The sequence below is a fragment of the Eptatretus burgeri genome, chromosome 12 (assembly GCF_056783735.1).
Source record: "Eptatretus burgeri isolate ZD-2024b chromosome 12, Ebu_testis_v1, whole genome shotgun sequence".
In the NCBI taxonomy this organism is placed as follows: Eukaryota; Metazoa; Chordata; class Myxini; order Myxiniformes; family Myxinidae; genus Eptatretus; species Eptatretus burgeri.
In genome coordinates, this window is record NC_140972.1 from 79059463 (window position 1) to 79076962 (window position 17500).

The following is a 17500-nucleotide window of genomic DNA, read 5'->3' on the forward strand; positions in this document are numbered from 1 at the left end:
ATGTTCAAATATTATTTCCATATGGCAATATTTACCGAAATGGTAATACAAAAGGGAACCACAGTTATCTTCTGTAATAAAGCAACAATATTTTTGGATTCTGCAGACCGATGGTTTGCTGCCGGCAAGCTTTATTCATGCCTAAACAGATTTTCTGCCTAAGGCCAAAGTCAAATTTGGCACGGCGGCCGTAGCGTCTACAAAATCTATGGCCACTAGCAATTATAGGGCGGCCGCAGTATTTCCACGGTCACACAATGTAGCAGTCACATATGTTTTTATTTTTCGGGGAGCCGCACGGGTACATATAACTGAATATCCTACAACTATCCACTGTATATATATATATATATATATATATATATATATATATATATATATATATATATATATATATATATATATATATATATATATATATATTATCCCTCTGTCGTAAGAGGCGACCAGGGTTGCGTCAGGAAGGGCATCCGGCGTAAAACATGTGCGGATCATACGGATGATCCGCTGTGGCGACCCCTCACGGGAGCAGCCGAAAGAAGAAGAAGAAGGAGTGTCTGTGTGTTTCTCTGTGACCTATGCAAGCGAAAAGTACTGGACTGATCCTCACCAAACTTCACATGCTGACAGAACGTGTACCCGGTAGTGTCCCGATGTAAAAGAATTGTACTTCCGACTTCCGGTTTCCGAATTATGACGTCATCACCTGATTTCGTTACGTTAATTTTTCAAGTTCAGTCGATTGACATGGGGCCAACGCCATATAGAATATATCTAACATATGATTTTAAGTTTTTGTTTGTCTGTTTGTTTGTTTGTCTGCACACGCTAATCTCCTGATAGGTGAAAGATAGGAGCTAACCACTGAAACAAAAAATGTCGGGATGGGCCCCGGGAAGGTTATATGCTTGGTGGCAAGCCCCCTCGGCTGGGGGGGGGGGTGGGGGTGTGTTTCCCCCTCACCAACCCCCTTAGCCAAGGTCTGCCATGGCCCAAAAGGGAACTGATACTGTGCTCGCGTCAGACATATGTATAGAAGATTAAATTCATTCAAAAAGAACCAGGGCAGCGCCGGATGCATTCACCTAGTAATATATATATATACAACTGAATATACCAGTTCGGAGTACTGTGGTGCCCCCAGAATCCGAACGCCCCATTGTTTGAACAAATTGGAATCCGAACATTTTTTTCGAGAAAATTTTGCCCTAAAAACCGAACACATTTTCAAAAACCGAACACAACGTGGCGTTCATGTTTGTTCACGCGCGTCTCCCCGCCTGTTCGATCCGCATCTTCGGGCTTTGTTCATTCAGTTCGTCGGTGGAAGTCCTCGTGAAAGCATCTCTCGTGTGTCGATCGCTACTTTACCTCGTGTTTTCACCTTGATTTGTGCTGTTTTTTTTATTACTCATCTTGTGTTTTAATTAATAACAAAAAAGCAATCTGATCACGTGGTGTGACGGACTGCGGGCAAGGATTTAATTTCACAGAAAAACCGGTTGTAATCTATATATGTATAGTTGAAAGTGTGTCTGCTTGTGTGTTTGTGTGTTTGTGTGTTTGTCTGTGACCTATGCACGCAAAAAGCACTGGACTGATCCTCACCAAACTTCACATGCTGACAGAACATGTACCCGGGAGTGTCCCGATGTAAAATAATTGTACTTCCGACTTCCCATTTCCGAATTATGACGTCATCACCTGATTTTTGTAACGTTAATTTTTCAAGTTCAGCCGATTGACATGGGGCCAACGCCAAATGCAATATATCCAACATGTGATTTTAAGTTTTTGTTTGTCTGTTTGTTTGTTTGTCTGCACGTGCTAATCTCCTGAAAGGTGAAAGATAGGAGCCAACCACTGAAACAAAAAATGTCGGGATGGGCCCCGGGAAGGTTGTTGGCTATGTGGCAAGGCCCCTCGGCCGGGGGGGGGGAATGGGGTGTGTTTCCCCCTCACCAACCCCCTTAACCTATGACTGCCATGGCCGAATAGGGAACTGATACTGTGCTCGCATCAGACATATGCATAGAAGATTAAATTCATTCAAAAAGAACCCGGGCAGCGCCGGGTGCATTCACCTAGTTTGGAATATCCATGATTACCTCAGCCCGATGTGTTTGATGAAAGTGATTATGGTTCTGGGGGCATCATGTTTGATGAGCTGCCCTGGGGGCAGCGCTCTTGCAGAGTGCGCGAGCGATCGGAACCAGGACGGAGCTCGAACCTGTGTGGACCTTTGGATGTGGTGATTGTACCAGTTTACATACAATACACTGCCACCGAAGGTCATTTACTCATCTTATTTTACCTTAAACATGGGTAATTTCAGTTGAACGTGTCTTGAAAGTGGGTTTTCTTGGGGTCCAGGAACGGATTAATTCACTTTCCATTATTTGTTATTGGGAAAATAATTTTGGAATTCAAACTTTTTGCAATCCGAACAGCCTCCTGGAACGAATTCAATTCGGATTCTGGGGGCACCACTGTATAGGCAAACACCTATAATCCGATCTCTAGCGGTAACGCACGGTGGACGCACGGTCGACGCAGACTGCCACGGAGGCCGTACGTAGGATGCACGGCGGGTGTAGGGGAACCGTGCGTCGACCCTGCATTGCCCGCAGGTAGTCACACAGACCGCAAGGCCATCGTACGTTGAACACAGGAACGCCTTAGGACTACCCTATGGCGACCGTGGAAATAGTGCGGCCACCGTCATTTTTTGGGGGTTGGCAAAATTCATTTTTCATTGATAAGAGTAACGCACAAATAATGCAAGCCCACCGTATGCCCTACGTACGGTCGACGTAGAACACATCTACGTCACAGCTTGGCTTGTCGAATTGCTACGGCCAACGTAGAAATGAAAAAAGTTAACTCCACGCTATAATTCCATGGCGACCCCTACGGCCTGTAAAAGATAGCCATATGGCGTAGGGCACCCTGAGGCCACCTCAGAAACTCTGCGGCCGCCACGCGTTTCTGTCAATTCAGGGGGGGAGGGGTACGGCCGTCGTATCCTAGCTGAAGAGCAAATGTGACTTAGGCCTAAGTCATGTGTGTTGATAAGTTCAGCTGGTTTGGGTATGGCTATTACATTTGTAATGGTGCCATGGTGCTTATATATATATATATATATATATATATATATATATATATATATATATATATATATATATATATATATATATATATATATACATATATATATATATATATATATATATTTATATATATATATATATATATATATATATATATATATATATATATATATATATATATATATTTTATGACTGGTGTAACTGCAGCTCAGTCCGACAGTAACTCATCACAGATGGTTACTGTATGAAGAGCGACTGTTTGGCGGTAAGTAATTTCCATTTAACATAGTTGTGGAGAGATCCCAGTATGTGCGCTGGTTTAGGATAGGTACACCGTATCCCTACTTGTCATTAGAGGCGACGAAAAGGGTTGGCATCAGGAAGGGCATCCGGCCATAAAACATTGCCTCAAAAAGGGAACCATGATGGAGAATATTGTCATGGGACCCGCAAGACTAACCCCCAACTCTAGTAGGGAAAATGGCCTTAAAATGCCTGTTGTATTGTAGAGAGAAAAGTATTGCTTTTCCTGAAAAGGAAAATGGCCCACTTCCCTTCTTACCTTTTTTGTTGAATAGTATTTATGCACATAAACATGATACAGGGCACTCGCATACAATGTGTGTGCATAGACCAAGTCGTATATGGAGAATGATTTGCCGAAGAAGGACATGGTTGATATCAAATCTTTTTTTGATGTATTGTATTCAACTCGGTTAAGTTTTTCTCCTTGTTCTGTCAGCAATAACCAGCATGGTTACCTAATTGACCTGATAGAGACATTGGCCTGATTATTTATTCATTACCCCTGCCAACAAAGGTGGACAGATATTATGTTTTTATATCTGTTTGTCTGTCTGTTTGTCTGTCTGCGTCTTTGAGCAGGATATTTCAAAATGTTGTGGATGGATTTGGACGAAATTTGGAGGACAGGTCGGTTGTGTGATAAGGACTAATCGATTTGATTTGGGTGAAGATCCTGACACAATAATTTTCAAGTGATTCTTCACCATTGATAGATGGGGCCAAACCGATATATAGCATGATACACGACATGGCCAAAAGTATGTGGACACCTGCTCATCCAACATCTCATTCCAAAATCATGGGCATTAATATGGAGTTGTCCCCCCTTTGCTGCGATAACAATCTCCACTCTTCTGGGAAGGCTTTCCACAAGATGTTGGAACATTGCTGCAGGGATTTGCTTCCATTCAGCAACAAGAGCATTAGTGAGGTTGGGCACTGATGTTGGGCGATGAGGTCTGGCTCACAGTCGGCATTCCAATTCATCCCAAACGTATTCAAGGGGGTTGAGGTCAGGGTCCTGTGCGGACCAGTTAAATTCTTCCATACCGATCTCGACAAACCATTTCTGTACGGACCTCACTTTGTGCACGGGGGCATTGTCATGCAGAAACAGGAAAGGGCCTTCCCCAAACTGTTGCCACAAAGTTGAAATCACAGAATCGTCTAGAATGTCATTGTATGCTGTAGTGTTAAGATTTATCTTCACCAGAACTAAAGGGCCAAACCCTAACCATGAAAAACAGCCATAGACCATTATTCTTCCTCCACCAAACTTTACAGTTGGCACTAAACATTCGGGCAGGTGGTGTTCTCCTGGCATCCGCCAAAGCCGGTTTGTCCGTTAGACTGCCAGATGCTGAAGCGCGATTCATCACTCCAGAGAACACGATTCCACTGCTCCATAGTCCAATGGCGGTGAGCTTTACACCACTCTAGCCAACGCTTGGCATTGCTCATGGTAATCCTAGGCTTGTGTGTGGCTGCTCAGCCATGGAAACCCATTTCATGAAGCTCTCGACAAACAGTGCTTGTGCTGACGTTGCTTCCAGAGTCAGTTTGGAACTCAGTAGTGAGTGTTGTAACCGACAGACGATTTTTCTGCACTACATGCTTCAGCACTTGGCGGTCCCATTCTGTGAGCTTATGTGGCCTACCACTTCACGGCTGAGCTGTTGTTGCTCCTAGACATTTCCACGTCACAATAACAGCACTTACAGTTGACCGGGGCAGCTCTAGCAGGGCAGAAATTTGATGAACTGACTTGTTGGAAAGGTGACATCCTGTGACGGTGCCACGTTGAAAGTCACTGACCTCTTCAGTACGGCCCATTCTACTGCCAATGTTTGTCTACGGAGATTGCATGGCTGTGTGCTTGATTTTATACACCTGTCAGCAATGCGTGTGGCTGAAATTGCCGAATCCACTAATTAGAAGGGGTGTTCACATACTTTTGGCCATGTGGTGTATTTCAAAAGGATGTGCTTAAATTATGAAAAAAAAACTTGGTGGATGAGTTGGGAAGGTGACAAGAACAAGCCTATTAGATTTTGGTTAAGGTCCGGATACAGATCCGGCCTACAGTGGCCTGCAAAAGTATTCACCCCCCTCCAAAGTTTTCACACTTTGATGCCACCTGAACTTATTTCATGATGCTTTCAAATCAAACTTAATATATAGAGTCCTCGCAAACTACTGAAAAGTGATAAAGATAAAATATGTATATAAAATGTGAAAAAGTCAAATTAACAGAGAAAATCAGATGATTCTCAGTTGCATAAGTATTCAAACCCATTGCTTAATTAACCCAAAATCACTTCAGGAGCAAATTATTTGTTTGAAAGGTGACAAAATAAGTATAATAGGTTTCACCTGTATGTAATCAGTGCTTTAACTTAAAAATTAATCTCCTCCACTTATCTAAGGAGTTTTAATGTGCAACTCACTTGGTCAAAAAACAAGGCAAACATAAAGACCAAGGGGATTTCTAATGAAGTCAGTTAAAGTGTTGGAGAAGCATCGTTCAGGAGAGGGTTAAAAGAAGATTTCAAAGTCACTCATTATCCCTTTGAGTACGGTTAAATTTATTGCCAATAAGTGGAAGACGTATCATACCAACCAGACTCGACTGAGATCAGGTCACCCATCCAAACTCAGCAGCCGGGAAAGCGGGAAACTGGTTTGAAATATCACTGTAAATCCAACAATGACTTTGAAAGCTCCGCAAGGCTCTATATCCGAGATGGGGGTCAGTGTTCATCTATTAACTCTATCCCATTCCCTTTACAAAGTTAGCCTCTATGGACAGGTGGCAAGAAAGAAGCCATTACTGCAAAAAAAAAAAAAAACGCATCTAAAAGCTCATATGGAGATTGCGAAGAAGCATCTTAATAATACTGCAGGAATATGGAGAGAAACGTTTTGTGGTCAGATGAGACAAAAATTAAACTTGTTGGTCTTAAATAAAAGCGTTACATCTGGTGCAAGCCTAACAATGCACAACGCCCAGTCAACACCATCCCTACTGTCAAGCGTGGTGGTAGCAGCATCATGTTATGGGGCTTATTTTCATCAGCAAGGACTGGAAGATTTTCAGGATAGAAGGGACAATGGGCGGTACAAAGTGCAGGAGAATCCTTGATGAAAACCTGCTTGAGTCAGCCATGAATCTGAAACTGGGAAAGAGATTCACATTTCAGTAGGACAATGATCCAAGTCACAAAGATAAAGCCACACTGAAGTGGCTAAGTAAGAAGAAAATAAATGTTCTTGAGTGGCCCAGTCAAAGTCCTGATTTGAACCCATTTGAACATTTATGGTGAAACTTGAAGATTGTAGTCCATCGACGACCCCCATCAAACTTGGCAGAACTATAGCAATTTTCACGTGAAGAATGGGCAAACATTAAACCATCTCACTGTGCAAAGCTGGTCGAGACCTTCCCTCAAAGACTCGTAGCAGTCATTGCTGCAAAAGGTGATTCCACCAAGTACTGACCGAAGGGGATGAATACTTTTACAACTAGTGAGTTTTGATTTGCACATGTTTTTGTAGGTATTCCTGACCTGTAACCTCCTTCAACTATAACAGTGTTTAGTTTGATCTCTTCAGTTATGAATAAAAAAGTTCAATTTGAAAAATTGTTTCTACAAAAGTCGTAATTCATCTAAATGTGGCATTATTGGTAGGGCTAAATACTTTTGCAGCCACTGTATCAGCAGGATACAAAATGTAAACTGTTCGGCTTGGCAGACGTATGCACGCTACCAAGTGTGTTTCTCGTTATTACAGTGACCAAAAACTCCATGAGGAACTGGTGCATAAATCAAATGCAGAACAAGGACATGAGGACAAATTAGTGTCCCTTCTGCATGAATTGTGAGGAAATTATTGAAAAAATAGACAAATGAACACACTATATGCGATTGGAATTTGAGGTCACAGAATCATAAGCCAGGGGAGAAGATGAGAACATGAAAAGCTTTTGTGTTGGAAGTAAAACTTTTCGGAATGGGGGGAAAAAAGCAAGTGTGAAAGCCAGAAAAGATGAAAAGGAATGAAAAAAAAGGAAACAAAAAAAGACAGTGAGAGAATAAAAAGGAATGAAGAAAGAGAGAACAAAAAAAAATCTGCTTTTTATTAATAATACCAGTAAATCTGCCCGTAGACTGTGACATCACAGGCTTTCCCTGTTTCAAATAGGCATGGCCACCAAAGGCAATAATTTTTACACTTCTGAGCTGACAGCACTGCAATAACGTACAGGTTCTGCATCGTTATACTTTGTTGTATGCACAGAGTGAATTTTTACACGACAAGTCGGGACCGGATCAAGCCTTTACAACTTGCACGATAAAAAAGAGAAGCAACATTGCACAACAAAAGAGAAAAATAAATTCTGCTTTCAAATAATTGCCTCCGTGGAAATCCAACTTTTACCAAGGTCCTCGAGATACTCTTCAATAAAAACATGCAAATATTATATCTGACCGGTCTTTGGTATCATGACGCCCGAATATTTCAGGCATGAAATGCACATCCTTCCAAGTGCAAGAGAAGTGGAGTGGTTCCCATCATGTACAGCCCTTTTGGATGCTGGTTGCATCATTGGTTCGGGGCACGGCAAGCCCCTATTACCAGTACACTGGTGCTCATTTCGCTGACCTTGGAAGGATGACAGGCTGAGTCAACCCCCTGAGGTTAATTCAGCAGTCAACAGGGCTTGAACTCAGGACCTGAGGATCCCAAACCAAGTAGGGTGGTAAATGTCCATATTTGCATCCCCAGGGTAATACTTTCACAAGCTTATGATATACCAGTCACTGATGAGCCAAAACATTATGACCACTGACAGGTGAAGTGAATAACATAGATTATCTTGTTACAATGGCACCTCTCAAGGGGTGGGATATATTCGGCAGCAAGTGAACAGTCAGTTCTTGAAGTTTATGTGTTGGATGCAGGAGAAATGGGCAGGAGACCTGAGCGACTTTGACAAGGGCCAAATTGTTATGGCCAGATGACTGGGTCAGAGCATCTCTGAAACGCAAGGCTTGTGGGGTGCTCCTGGTCAGCAGTGGTGAGTACCTACCAACAGTGGTACGAGGAGGGACAAACCACAAACCGACGACAGGGTGTTAGGTGCCCAAGGCTCATCGATGCGCGAGGGCAACGAAGGCTATCCCATCTGGTCCGAACCGACAGAAGGTCTACTGTGGCACAAGTCACAGAAAATTTTAATGGTGGTCATGGGAGGAATGTGTCACAATCCACAGTGCATCGCGCCCTGCTGTGTATGGGGCCTGCAGACCAGTCAGAGTGCTCATGATGACCCCTGTCAGGTCAGGTATGGGAGCATGCACCAGAACAGCACATCGCTGCATCCACTTTCCACCAGTACTCCAGGAGGCCTCTGTCTGGCCAGCCCCAGGCAGATGCCTGGCCCATCCTCATCTCCTTGACGTGCCGATCAACCTGCTGCAACCATGAGGCATGTGGTCCTCTCATTGACCTCCTCCACTCACGGGACTCCCTCCCTGAGAGAATCTGGTGAGCAGGATAAGCATCAGGAAAACGAACCACATGTCCATACAGCCGCAGCTGACGCTCACGGACTATGCAGGTAACAAATCCCATTTGAGTCTCTCTCAGCAACCACTCATTGGACACAAAGTCCAACCAGCAATAGCCAAGGAATTAAGTCTCCATCTCAGATCCCTTGTCAAAGTCCAAGTTGCACATCGATGGAGCAAGACTGAAAACACCAAGGACCTGAAAACTCAGACTTTCGTCCTCCCGCACAGGTACCGGCAGGGCCACACCCCATGATCCAGTGAATCCATAACTCCCCAGGCCCGACCCAGAAATCTGATGACCTCTGACTCACAGCCAGCAGAGACATGAATATCACTGCCAACGTAAGTGAATCAAGGTAAGGTAAGAGAGAAGGTTGGAAGAGGTGGAGACTTAATATATATGTGTGTGGATATATATCTATATATATATATATATATATATGCATATATATGCATATATATATATATATATGCATATATATGCATATATATATGCATATATATATATATATATATATATATATATATATATATATGCATATATATGCATATATATATATATATATATATATATATATATATATATATATATATATATATATATATATATATATATATATATATATATATATATATATATATATGTGTGTGTGTGTGTGTGTGTGTATATATCTATATATATATATATATATATATATGTTTATATATATGTATATATATATATATATATATATATATATATATATATATATATATATATATATGTATATATATACATATATATATATATATATATATATATATATATATATATATATATATATATATATATATATATATATATATATATATATATATATATATATATATATATATATATATGTATAATCTTTCTACTCACTGACTGACTGATTCACTGACTGATATTAAAGTTCGGTGTCTTCCGGGTAAAGTATAAGCCGAAATTTTGCGTGCCGATGGACACCGAAACCAGTACACCGAAAAAAAAACATCACCGAATTGTCGACAACATCTGTAATTGAATATATAAATAAATGATAAAAAAATCAACAAAAATAAATAAATGAAATATCAAATGCTGATGAGCGACCGAGACAATGGGGAAACACTGTTCGTATGCTTCCACAATGTGTAAGCACACCCCTTCGTGTGTGTGTGTGTGTGTGTGTGTGTGTGTGTGTGTGTGTGTGTGTGTGTGTGTGTGTGTGTGTGTGTGTGTGTGTGTGTGTGTGTGTGTGAGTGTGTGTGTGTGTGTGTGTGTGTGTGTGATCTGGCATCTTTATCTCTCGATATTGTTATATAGTTATTTTTGAAATATTTATACGTTGTTATATGGTGTATATTATATTATATATGTTGTTATATGTTGTTATATGTCGATAAATTATTATTTATATGTTGTTATCATTGAAATAAAATTCATAGGACAGCAGAGGCACGCAATGCAAAGAGCTTGCAAAATAATATATTCTGTTCAATTTTATCTTAAGTTTTCATTCCACGTGGGTGAGGGCAGTATAGCTGGCTGTGCAGAGGTATGTGCATGCACTTTCCTTTGAGCTGTCTTGCCTGGGCTCAAATCTTGACCCAGCAATAAACCATCACCCTAGTATTTCTCATGCAGGGCAAGGCATTGTTGTGTGCACTGTAAACCAGATGGACATTAAGCTGGAGTACCTCTCTGCCAGTACTGGTCATTGGTGGACATTAAAGATCTTATTTCTTTCACAAAGAATTGGTGAGTTGTCATCAGCACCCTGGCCAAATTTCAAATTCCTTCTACGTTCACAAGAGGTTTGGTATAATTGGGCCTGTTGAAGTTGTTGTCGTCGCCGTCGAAGTAATTTCATACCAGGTGAGTTGAGGTTTGGACATTTATCATGCAACACAGAAGGCATTACTCAATATAACATTCAGATAGGACAGAGAACACTTTGCCCCAAGTCAGATTTTTATTTGTAATAGGAAAGTGCATGCAGGAAACATTTTTACAGTAATGCACATGAGGTCTGGATCACAAAAAAATCAGCAATGCACACTTTTGGCTTCAAGCACAGACACACCTAATTCAGGTGGGATGTTCTGGCAGAGGCAGTGCCAATGCACGAGTAGGGACACGGTCCAAATCAGGAGTTCTCTGTTCCTGCACTTGCAGCACCATTATGTGAGAAAAGCAGCTGGCTCAGCAAGTAATAACTGTCACAGCATGGCATCTATCTTTGAATGTACAACTACGGGCACTGCCCGTATGGTGTCTTTAATAAAACACAGTAACTGCGTGCTGTTCCGCTCAAGATCTATTCAATATGCAAAAGCTGTGCAAGACAGAGCAAATTGCAATCAGAAGTTCCTTAATCTTTCTTCTCCAAAGGAAGCGAATTTTCCGAGATCATTAACCACTGCCAATGATTTGTTTCACTGACAATATTTCTAACCATGGTTACAAGGGGCTGTCATATTATTTATGCTGCTCTCCCCCCCCCCTAGTCTTCCATATTCCATAATCATTCCTTCTCCTGCCCTACCTTATCCTCAGCTTCCAATCTCCTTTCTTTTTCTGGCCCTCCTAAATGTCCATTTCATTTTCTCACAAACCATAGCAGTTCAGATTCTCAATTAAACCACTCCATTTGTATTGTATTGATAACCTCCAAAATAAATAATTAACATAGCATAACAAGTAGATTCAGTGTTGCTAAAAAGCCAATGCTCAGTAAACGCATAAAAATACCGTTACATATCTCGCCTTTTTGATCATCTTGTCTTCAAAACTTGCCTCATTATCTTTTGTCAGCCGTTGTCAATAATTTAGATTTTAGACTGGGCTGGAAAGATAGCCTTGAGGTATATGCACTCGCCTCCAAGATGTTGAGCCTCAGTTTGAATCTCAGCCCAGCTTTAACTCGTAAATTGTCATTGTGTTGTTTTGCATGCAGGGCGACACATCAATGTGTGTACTGTCCTTCGGATGGATGGTAAACTGGGCATCCTGTCTGCTAGTATTAGTTTGTGGACGTTAAATATTCCATGGTGTTCTTTGTGAAGATTAGGCAAGCTATCGTCAGCACAATGGCAAATTTCAAAATTTGAGCCTCAACAGCAGGAAGCAAGTGGTCTGGAGTTCTTGGAGGTCTCTTGACACCAGGTTATTCTCTTTTATATCTTTGAGGTTGGTTGCTGTCTGAGCAGCAACTTCTGCACGTTTGCATGTTTCATGTCAACAGCATTCTTCAGATATGAAGAACATCCAATTATATTCAATTCTCCAATATATATATATATATATATATATATATATATATATATATATATATACATATTTGCATATTCAATTTCTGTTTGAAATTATTTTCATTTTTGTTTGACTGCCACAGACAGGCAGACCGACTAAAAAAATATGAATTACTCCTCTGCACATATGTGCTCGTGATGAGATTCCGTACATTTTGCCAATTTCAGAGCCAAAGTACGCACTGATAGACTACAGGTTCATGCTCCAATTTATGTTCTGGTTCATGTGCTCCAGCTTTCAAAATATAAAATTCAATTGAAATAAAGTTGTTCCTCCATCACAGACTGATTTCTTTTGACACACAGACAAACAAAGTGAACCAATTGCTTAACCCCAATTTTCACTTTGCACACGTGGGGTAACAATATTGGAGAAGTGCTGGACCTTCTTTAAACTATGCTGAATATTTATATATATATATATATATATATATATATATATATATATATATATATATATATATATATATATACATATATATATACATATATATACATATATATATACATAAATATACATATATGCTACATATATATATATATATATATATATATATATATATATACATAAATATACATATATGCTACATATATATATATATATATATATATATATATATATATACATAAATATGCATATATGCTACATATATATATATATATATATATATATATATATATATATATATATATATATATATATATTTACATAAATATACATATATGTATAGCATATATGTATAAAGGAATATAATATAAATATTTATAAGGAATATAAATGAGTGAGGAATATAAAGAAGATTTCTGGAGTGAGTTAGATGAAGTGGTGGAGAGTGTATCCAAGGATGAAAGAGTGGTGATTGGAGCAGATTTCAATGGACATGTTGGGGAAGGGAATAAAGAGGATGAGGAGGTGATGGGGAGGTACGGTCTCAACAAGAGAAATGTGGAAGGGCAAATGGTGGTAGAGTTTGCAAAAAGAATGGAAATGGCAGTGGTAAACACGTATTTCAAGAAGAAGGAGGAACACAGGGTGACATACAAGAGTGGAGGAAAGTGCACACAGGTGGATTACATCTTAAGTAGGAGATGCAACCTGAAAGAGATTAGTGACTGTAAGGTTGTGGCAGGGGAGAGTGTAGCTCGACAGCATCGATTGGTGGTCTGTAGGATGACTTTAGAGGTGAGGTTGAGGAAGAGAGTGAGGGCTGAACCAAGGACCAGATGGTGGAAGCTGAAGGAGGAAGACTGTTGCGTGAAATTTAGGGAGGAGGTGAGACAGGCGTTGGATGGTGGTAAAGATGGGTGGGATGATTGGGCAACGACAGCAGAAGTTGTGAGGGAGATAGCTAGGAAGGTACTTGGTGTGACATCTGGACAGAGGAAGGAAGATAAGGAGACTTGGTGGTGGAATGAGGAAGTACAGGAAAGTATAAGGAAGAAGGGGTTGGCGAAAAAGAAGTGGGATAGTCAGAGAGATGAAGAAAGTTGGCAGGAGTACAAGGAGTGGCGTCGAAAAGCAAAAAGAGAGGTGGCTAAGGCCAAGGAAAAGGCATATGACGAGCTGTATGAGAAGTTGGATACAAAAGAAGGGGAAAAGGATACAAAAGAGGGACCGAGCTGGGAAGGATGTGCTGCAGGTTAGGGTGATAAAGGACGCAAATGGGAATGTGCTGACGAGCGAGGAGAGTGTGTTGAGAAGGTGGATGGAGTACTTTGAGGAGCTGATGAATGAAGAAAATGAGAGAGACAGAAGGTTGGAAGAGGTGGAGATAGTGAATCTGGAAGTGGGGTGGATCAGTAAGGATGAAGTGAGGACTGCTATGAAGAAGATGAAAAGTGGAAAGGCGGTTGGCCCAGATGGTATACCAGTGGAGGCATGGAAGTGCTTAGGAGAGATGGCAGTGGGGTTGTTAACCAGATTGTTTAATAAAGTCTTGGAAAGTGAGAGGATGCCGGAGGAGTGGAGATTAAGTGTGCTGGTTCCGATTTTCAAGAATAAGGGTGATGTGCAGAGCTGTGGAAATTACAGAGGGATAAAGTTGTTAAGCCACACCATGAAGTTGTGGGAAAGAGTAGTGGAAGCTCGGTTGAGAGGAGAGGTGACGATCTGTGAGCAGCAATATGGGTTTATGCCAGGAAAGAGCACCACTGATGCGATGTTTGCTTTGAGAATGTTGATGGAGAAGTATAGGGAAGGCCAGAAAGAGTTACATTGTGTGTTTGTGGATTTAGAGAAAGCTTATGATAGGGTGCCAAGAGAGGAGTTGTGGTATTGTATGAGGAAGTCGGGAGTGTTGGAGAAGTATGTGAGGATCGTGCAGGATATGTATGAGGACAGTGTGACAGCGGTGAGGTGTGCGGTAGGAATGACGGACCGGTTTAAGGTTAAAGTGGGATTGCACCAAGGATCGACTCTGAGCCCTTTCCTGTTTGCAATGGTGATGGACAGGTTGACGGACGAGATCAGACTGGAGTCTCCATGGACCATGATGTTCGCGGATGACATCATGATCTGTAGGGAGAGTAGGGAGCAGGCTGAATCGAGCCTTGAGAGGTGGAGGTACGCACTGGAGAGAAGGGGAATGTTAGTCAGTAGGAGTAAGACGGAGTACATGTGCGTAAATGAGAGGGAGGGTGGTGGTATGGTGCGGTTGCAAGGAGTTGAGGTGGGGAAGGTGGATTGGTTTAAATACTTGGGATCAACTGTCCAAAGTAACGGAGAGTGTGGGAGAGAAGTGAAAAAGAGAGTGCAGGCAGGATGGAGTGGGTGGAGAAGAGTTGCAGGAGTGATTTGTGACAGAAGGGTAGCTGCAAGAGTGAAGGGGAAAGTATACAAGACGGTAGTGAGACCAGCTATGTTGTATGGTTTGGAGGCGGTGGCGCTAACAAAAGACAGGAAGCAGAGCTGGAGGTGGCAGAGTTAAAGATGCTGCGATTCTCGTTGGGAGTGACGAGGATGGATAGGATAAGAAATGAGTGTATTAGAGGGACAGCGCAGGTAGGACGGTTTCGAAACAAAGTGAGAGAGGCGAGATTGAGATGGTTTGGACATGTGCACAGGAGGGAAACGGAGTATATCGGGAGAAGGATGTTGAAGATGGAGCCGCCAGGCAGGAGGAGAAGAGGAAGGCCAAAGAAGAGGTTCATGGATGCGGTGAGGGCGGACATGCGGGTGGTTGGAGTGTCAATGGAAGATGTGGAGGATAGAGCGAAATGGAGACAGTTGGTCCGCTGTGGCGACCCCTAACGGGAGCAAGCCGAAAGAGGAAGAAGAAGAAGAAGATATATATACATATATATTTCACATTCGCAACATTCCTAAAAAATGCTGCGAATGTTGGGGTATTGTTTTAGAAAAAAAATACATGTTTTTTTTTTTTTTTTACATGGTCGAGGCTCGTGGAAAAGCGATTACACAGACCAAATCAGAACAACATAACAAAGGGAACAGCAGGAGAAAGGGGAAACAACAACACCAGGGCAGAGGAAAAAGTTATGGGAGACAGTGTAACCACTCCACATTTTCATAAATGCCATGGTGAACCAATGAAAAAAGCCAAGATTCACAAGGTTTTGGAAAAGCAATGATAATAGAAAACCTATACGCCAAGAAAACCTACAGAAAACCAAGACACCAAGGTGAACAACGAATAGCCAAAATCTTGTGAAAAAAGCCAAGGAGTGGTCACACTGGTCGGAGACAGACAAACAAGGGATGCAGGTAACGATGAGTGGTAAGGGATGATGCAAAGGGTTGAGAATATGGATACATACCGGTAAGCAAAATTGTGTTTGACCAGTTTGTGATTTTGTCAGGGTCTTTGGAGAGGGAAGAGACCTACCTGTGTGTCAGAAGGATGAGAGATGTCACAGCAGAGAGTGGAGTCATCAGTAAAGAGATAAAGAGGATTTTCCAGTCATTGTGATCATTTATGAAGATTAGGAATAATATTTGGTTTAGAACACTGCCTTAGGGTACTCCGTTCTTGACAGGGAGAGGAGATGAAAGGGTTCCATTGAGGGCCACATGTTGACTATGATAGTGGAGGAAGTCAGCAATCCAAGAGTGGAGTTGGCTTTGGATTCCATAGGCATCTATCCAAGAGTAGATAAATACATATTTTGGATATCTTCTATCTATATATTACCAAAACTCTGATCTTGTATATATGTATGTTTGTATGTATGTATGTAATCTCCATTGTATGTATGTATGTATGTATGTATGTATGTATGTATGTATGTATGTATGTATGTATGTTCCCGAAATACAGCCAAAACGGTACAGGATAGTACAAAAATTTTCAGCCCACCTTACTCACCATTCTCCTGCAGTGTGCAGTATCAAGTTTCGTTCAAATTTGGCAACGAAAAAATTATTAAAAAATCAATTCCTGATTCAGTCAAGTACTCTTTAGGATTATTTGATCAACGCAAACAACCTCAGTGAAATAGTTTGCTGGAGCTATCTTTTTTTTTGTTGTTTTTTTTTTAAATGATTTTTTTATCAACAGCTGTCATAACGGGAACTCAATGGGTTCATGGCTTGTTTAGTATATTACTAAAACTCTCATCTTGCATATATGTATGTATGTATGTTCCCGAAATACAGCCAAAACAGTACACGATAGCGCAAAAATTTTAGGGCCACCCTACTCACCATTCTCCTGCAGTGTGCAGTATCAAGTTTCGTTCACATCAGGCAATGAAAAAAATTATTAAAAAATCAATTCCCGATTCAGTCAAGTACTATTCGGGAGAATTTGATCAATGCAAACAACCTCAGCGGTATAGTTCGCTGGAGCTATCTTTCTTTTTTTTATGATTTTTTTTTTATCAACCGCTGTCACAACGGGAACACAACGGGTTCATGTGTCGTCTTGCATATTATAAATATATATTGTATTTACAAATATATATATATATATATATATGTATATTTTTTTTGGGGGGGGGGAAATATATTATAAATATATTATATTTACATGTATATTCCATCACATATATATGATATACACATACTATGTATGCATATATACAGTATATATATATATATATATATATATATATATATATATATATATATATATATATATATATATATATATATATATATATATATATACATATATACATATATACATATACATACACTGGATATATGTTTTCACATAACCAACACCTCATCATGCC

General features: G+C 40.6%; 1 protein-coding gene across 4 annotated transcripts in view; it reads left to right on the forward strand.

Annotated features, from left to right (window-relative positions):
• The window catches only part of LOC147015963 (uncharacterized), a 659412-nt gene that overhangs the window by 413199 nt on the left and 228713 nt on the right, over nucleotides 1-17500 (forward strand). The gene's annotated exons all lie outside the window — the stretch shown is intronic.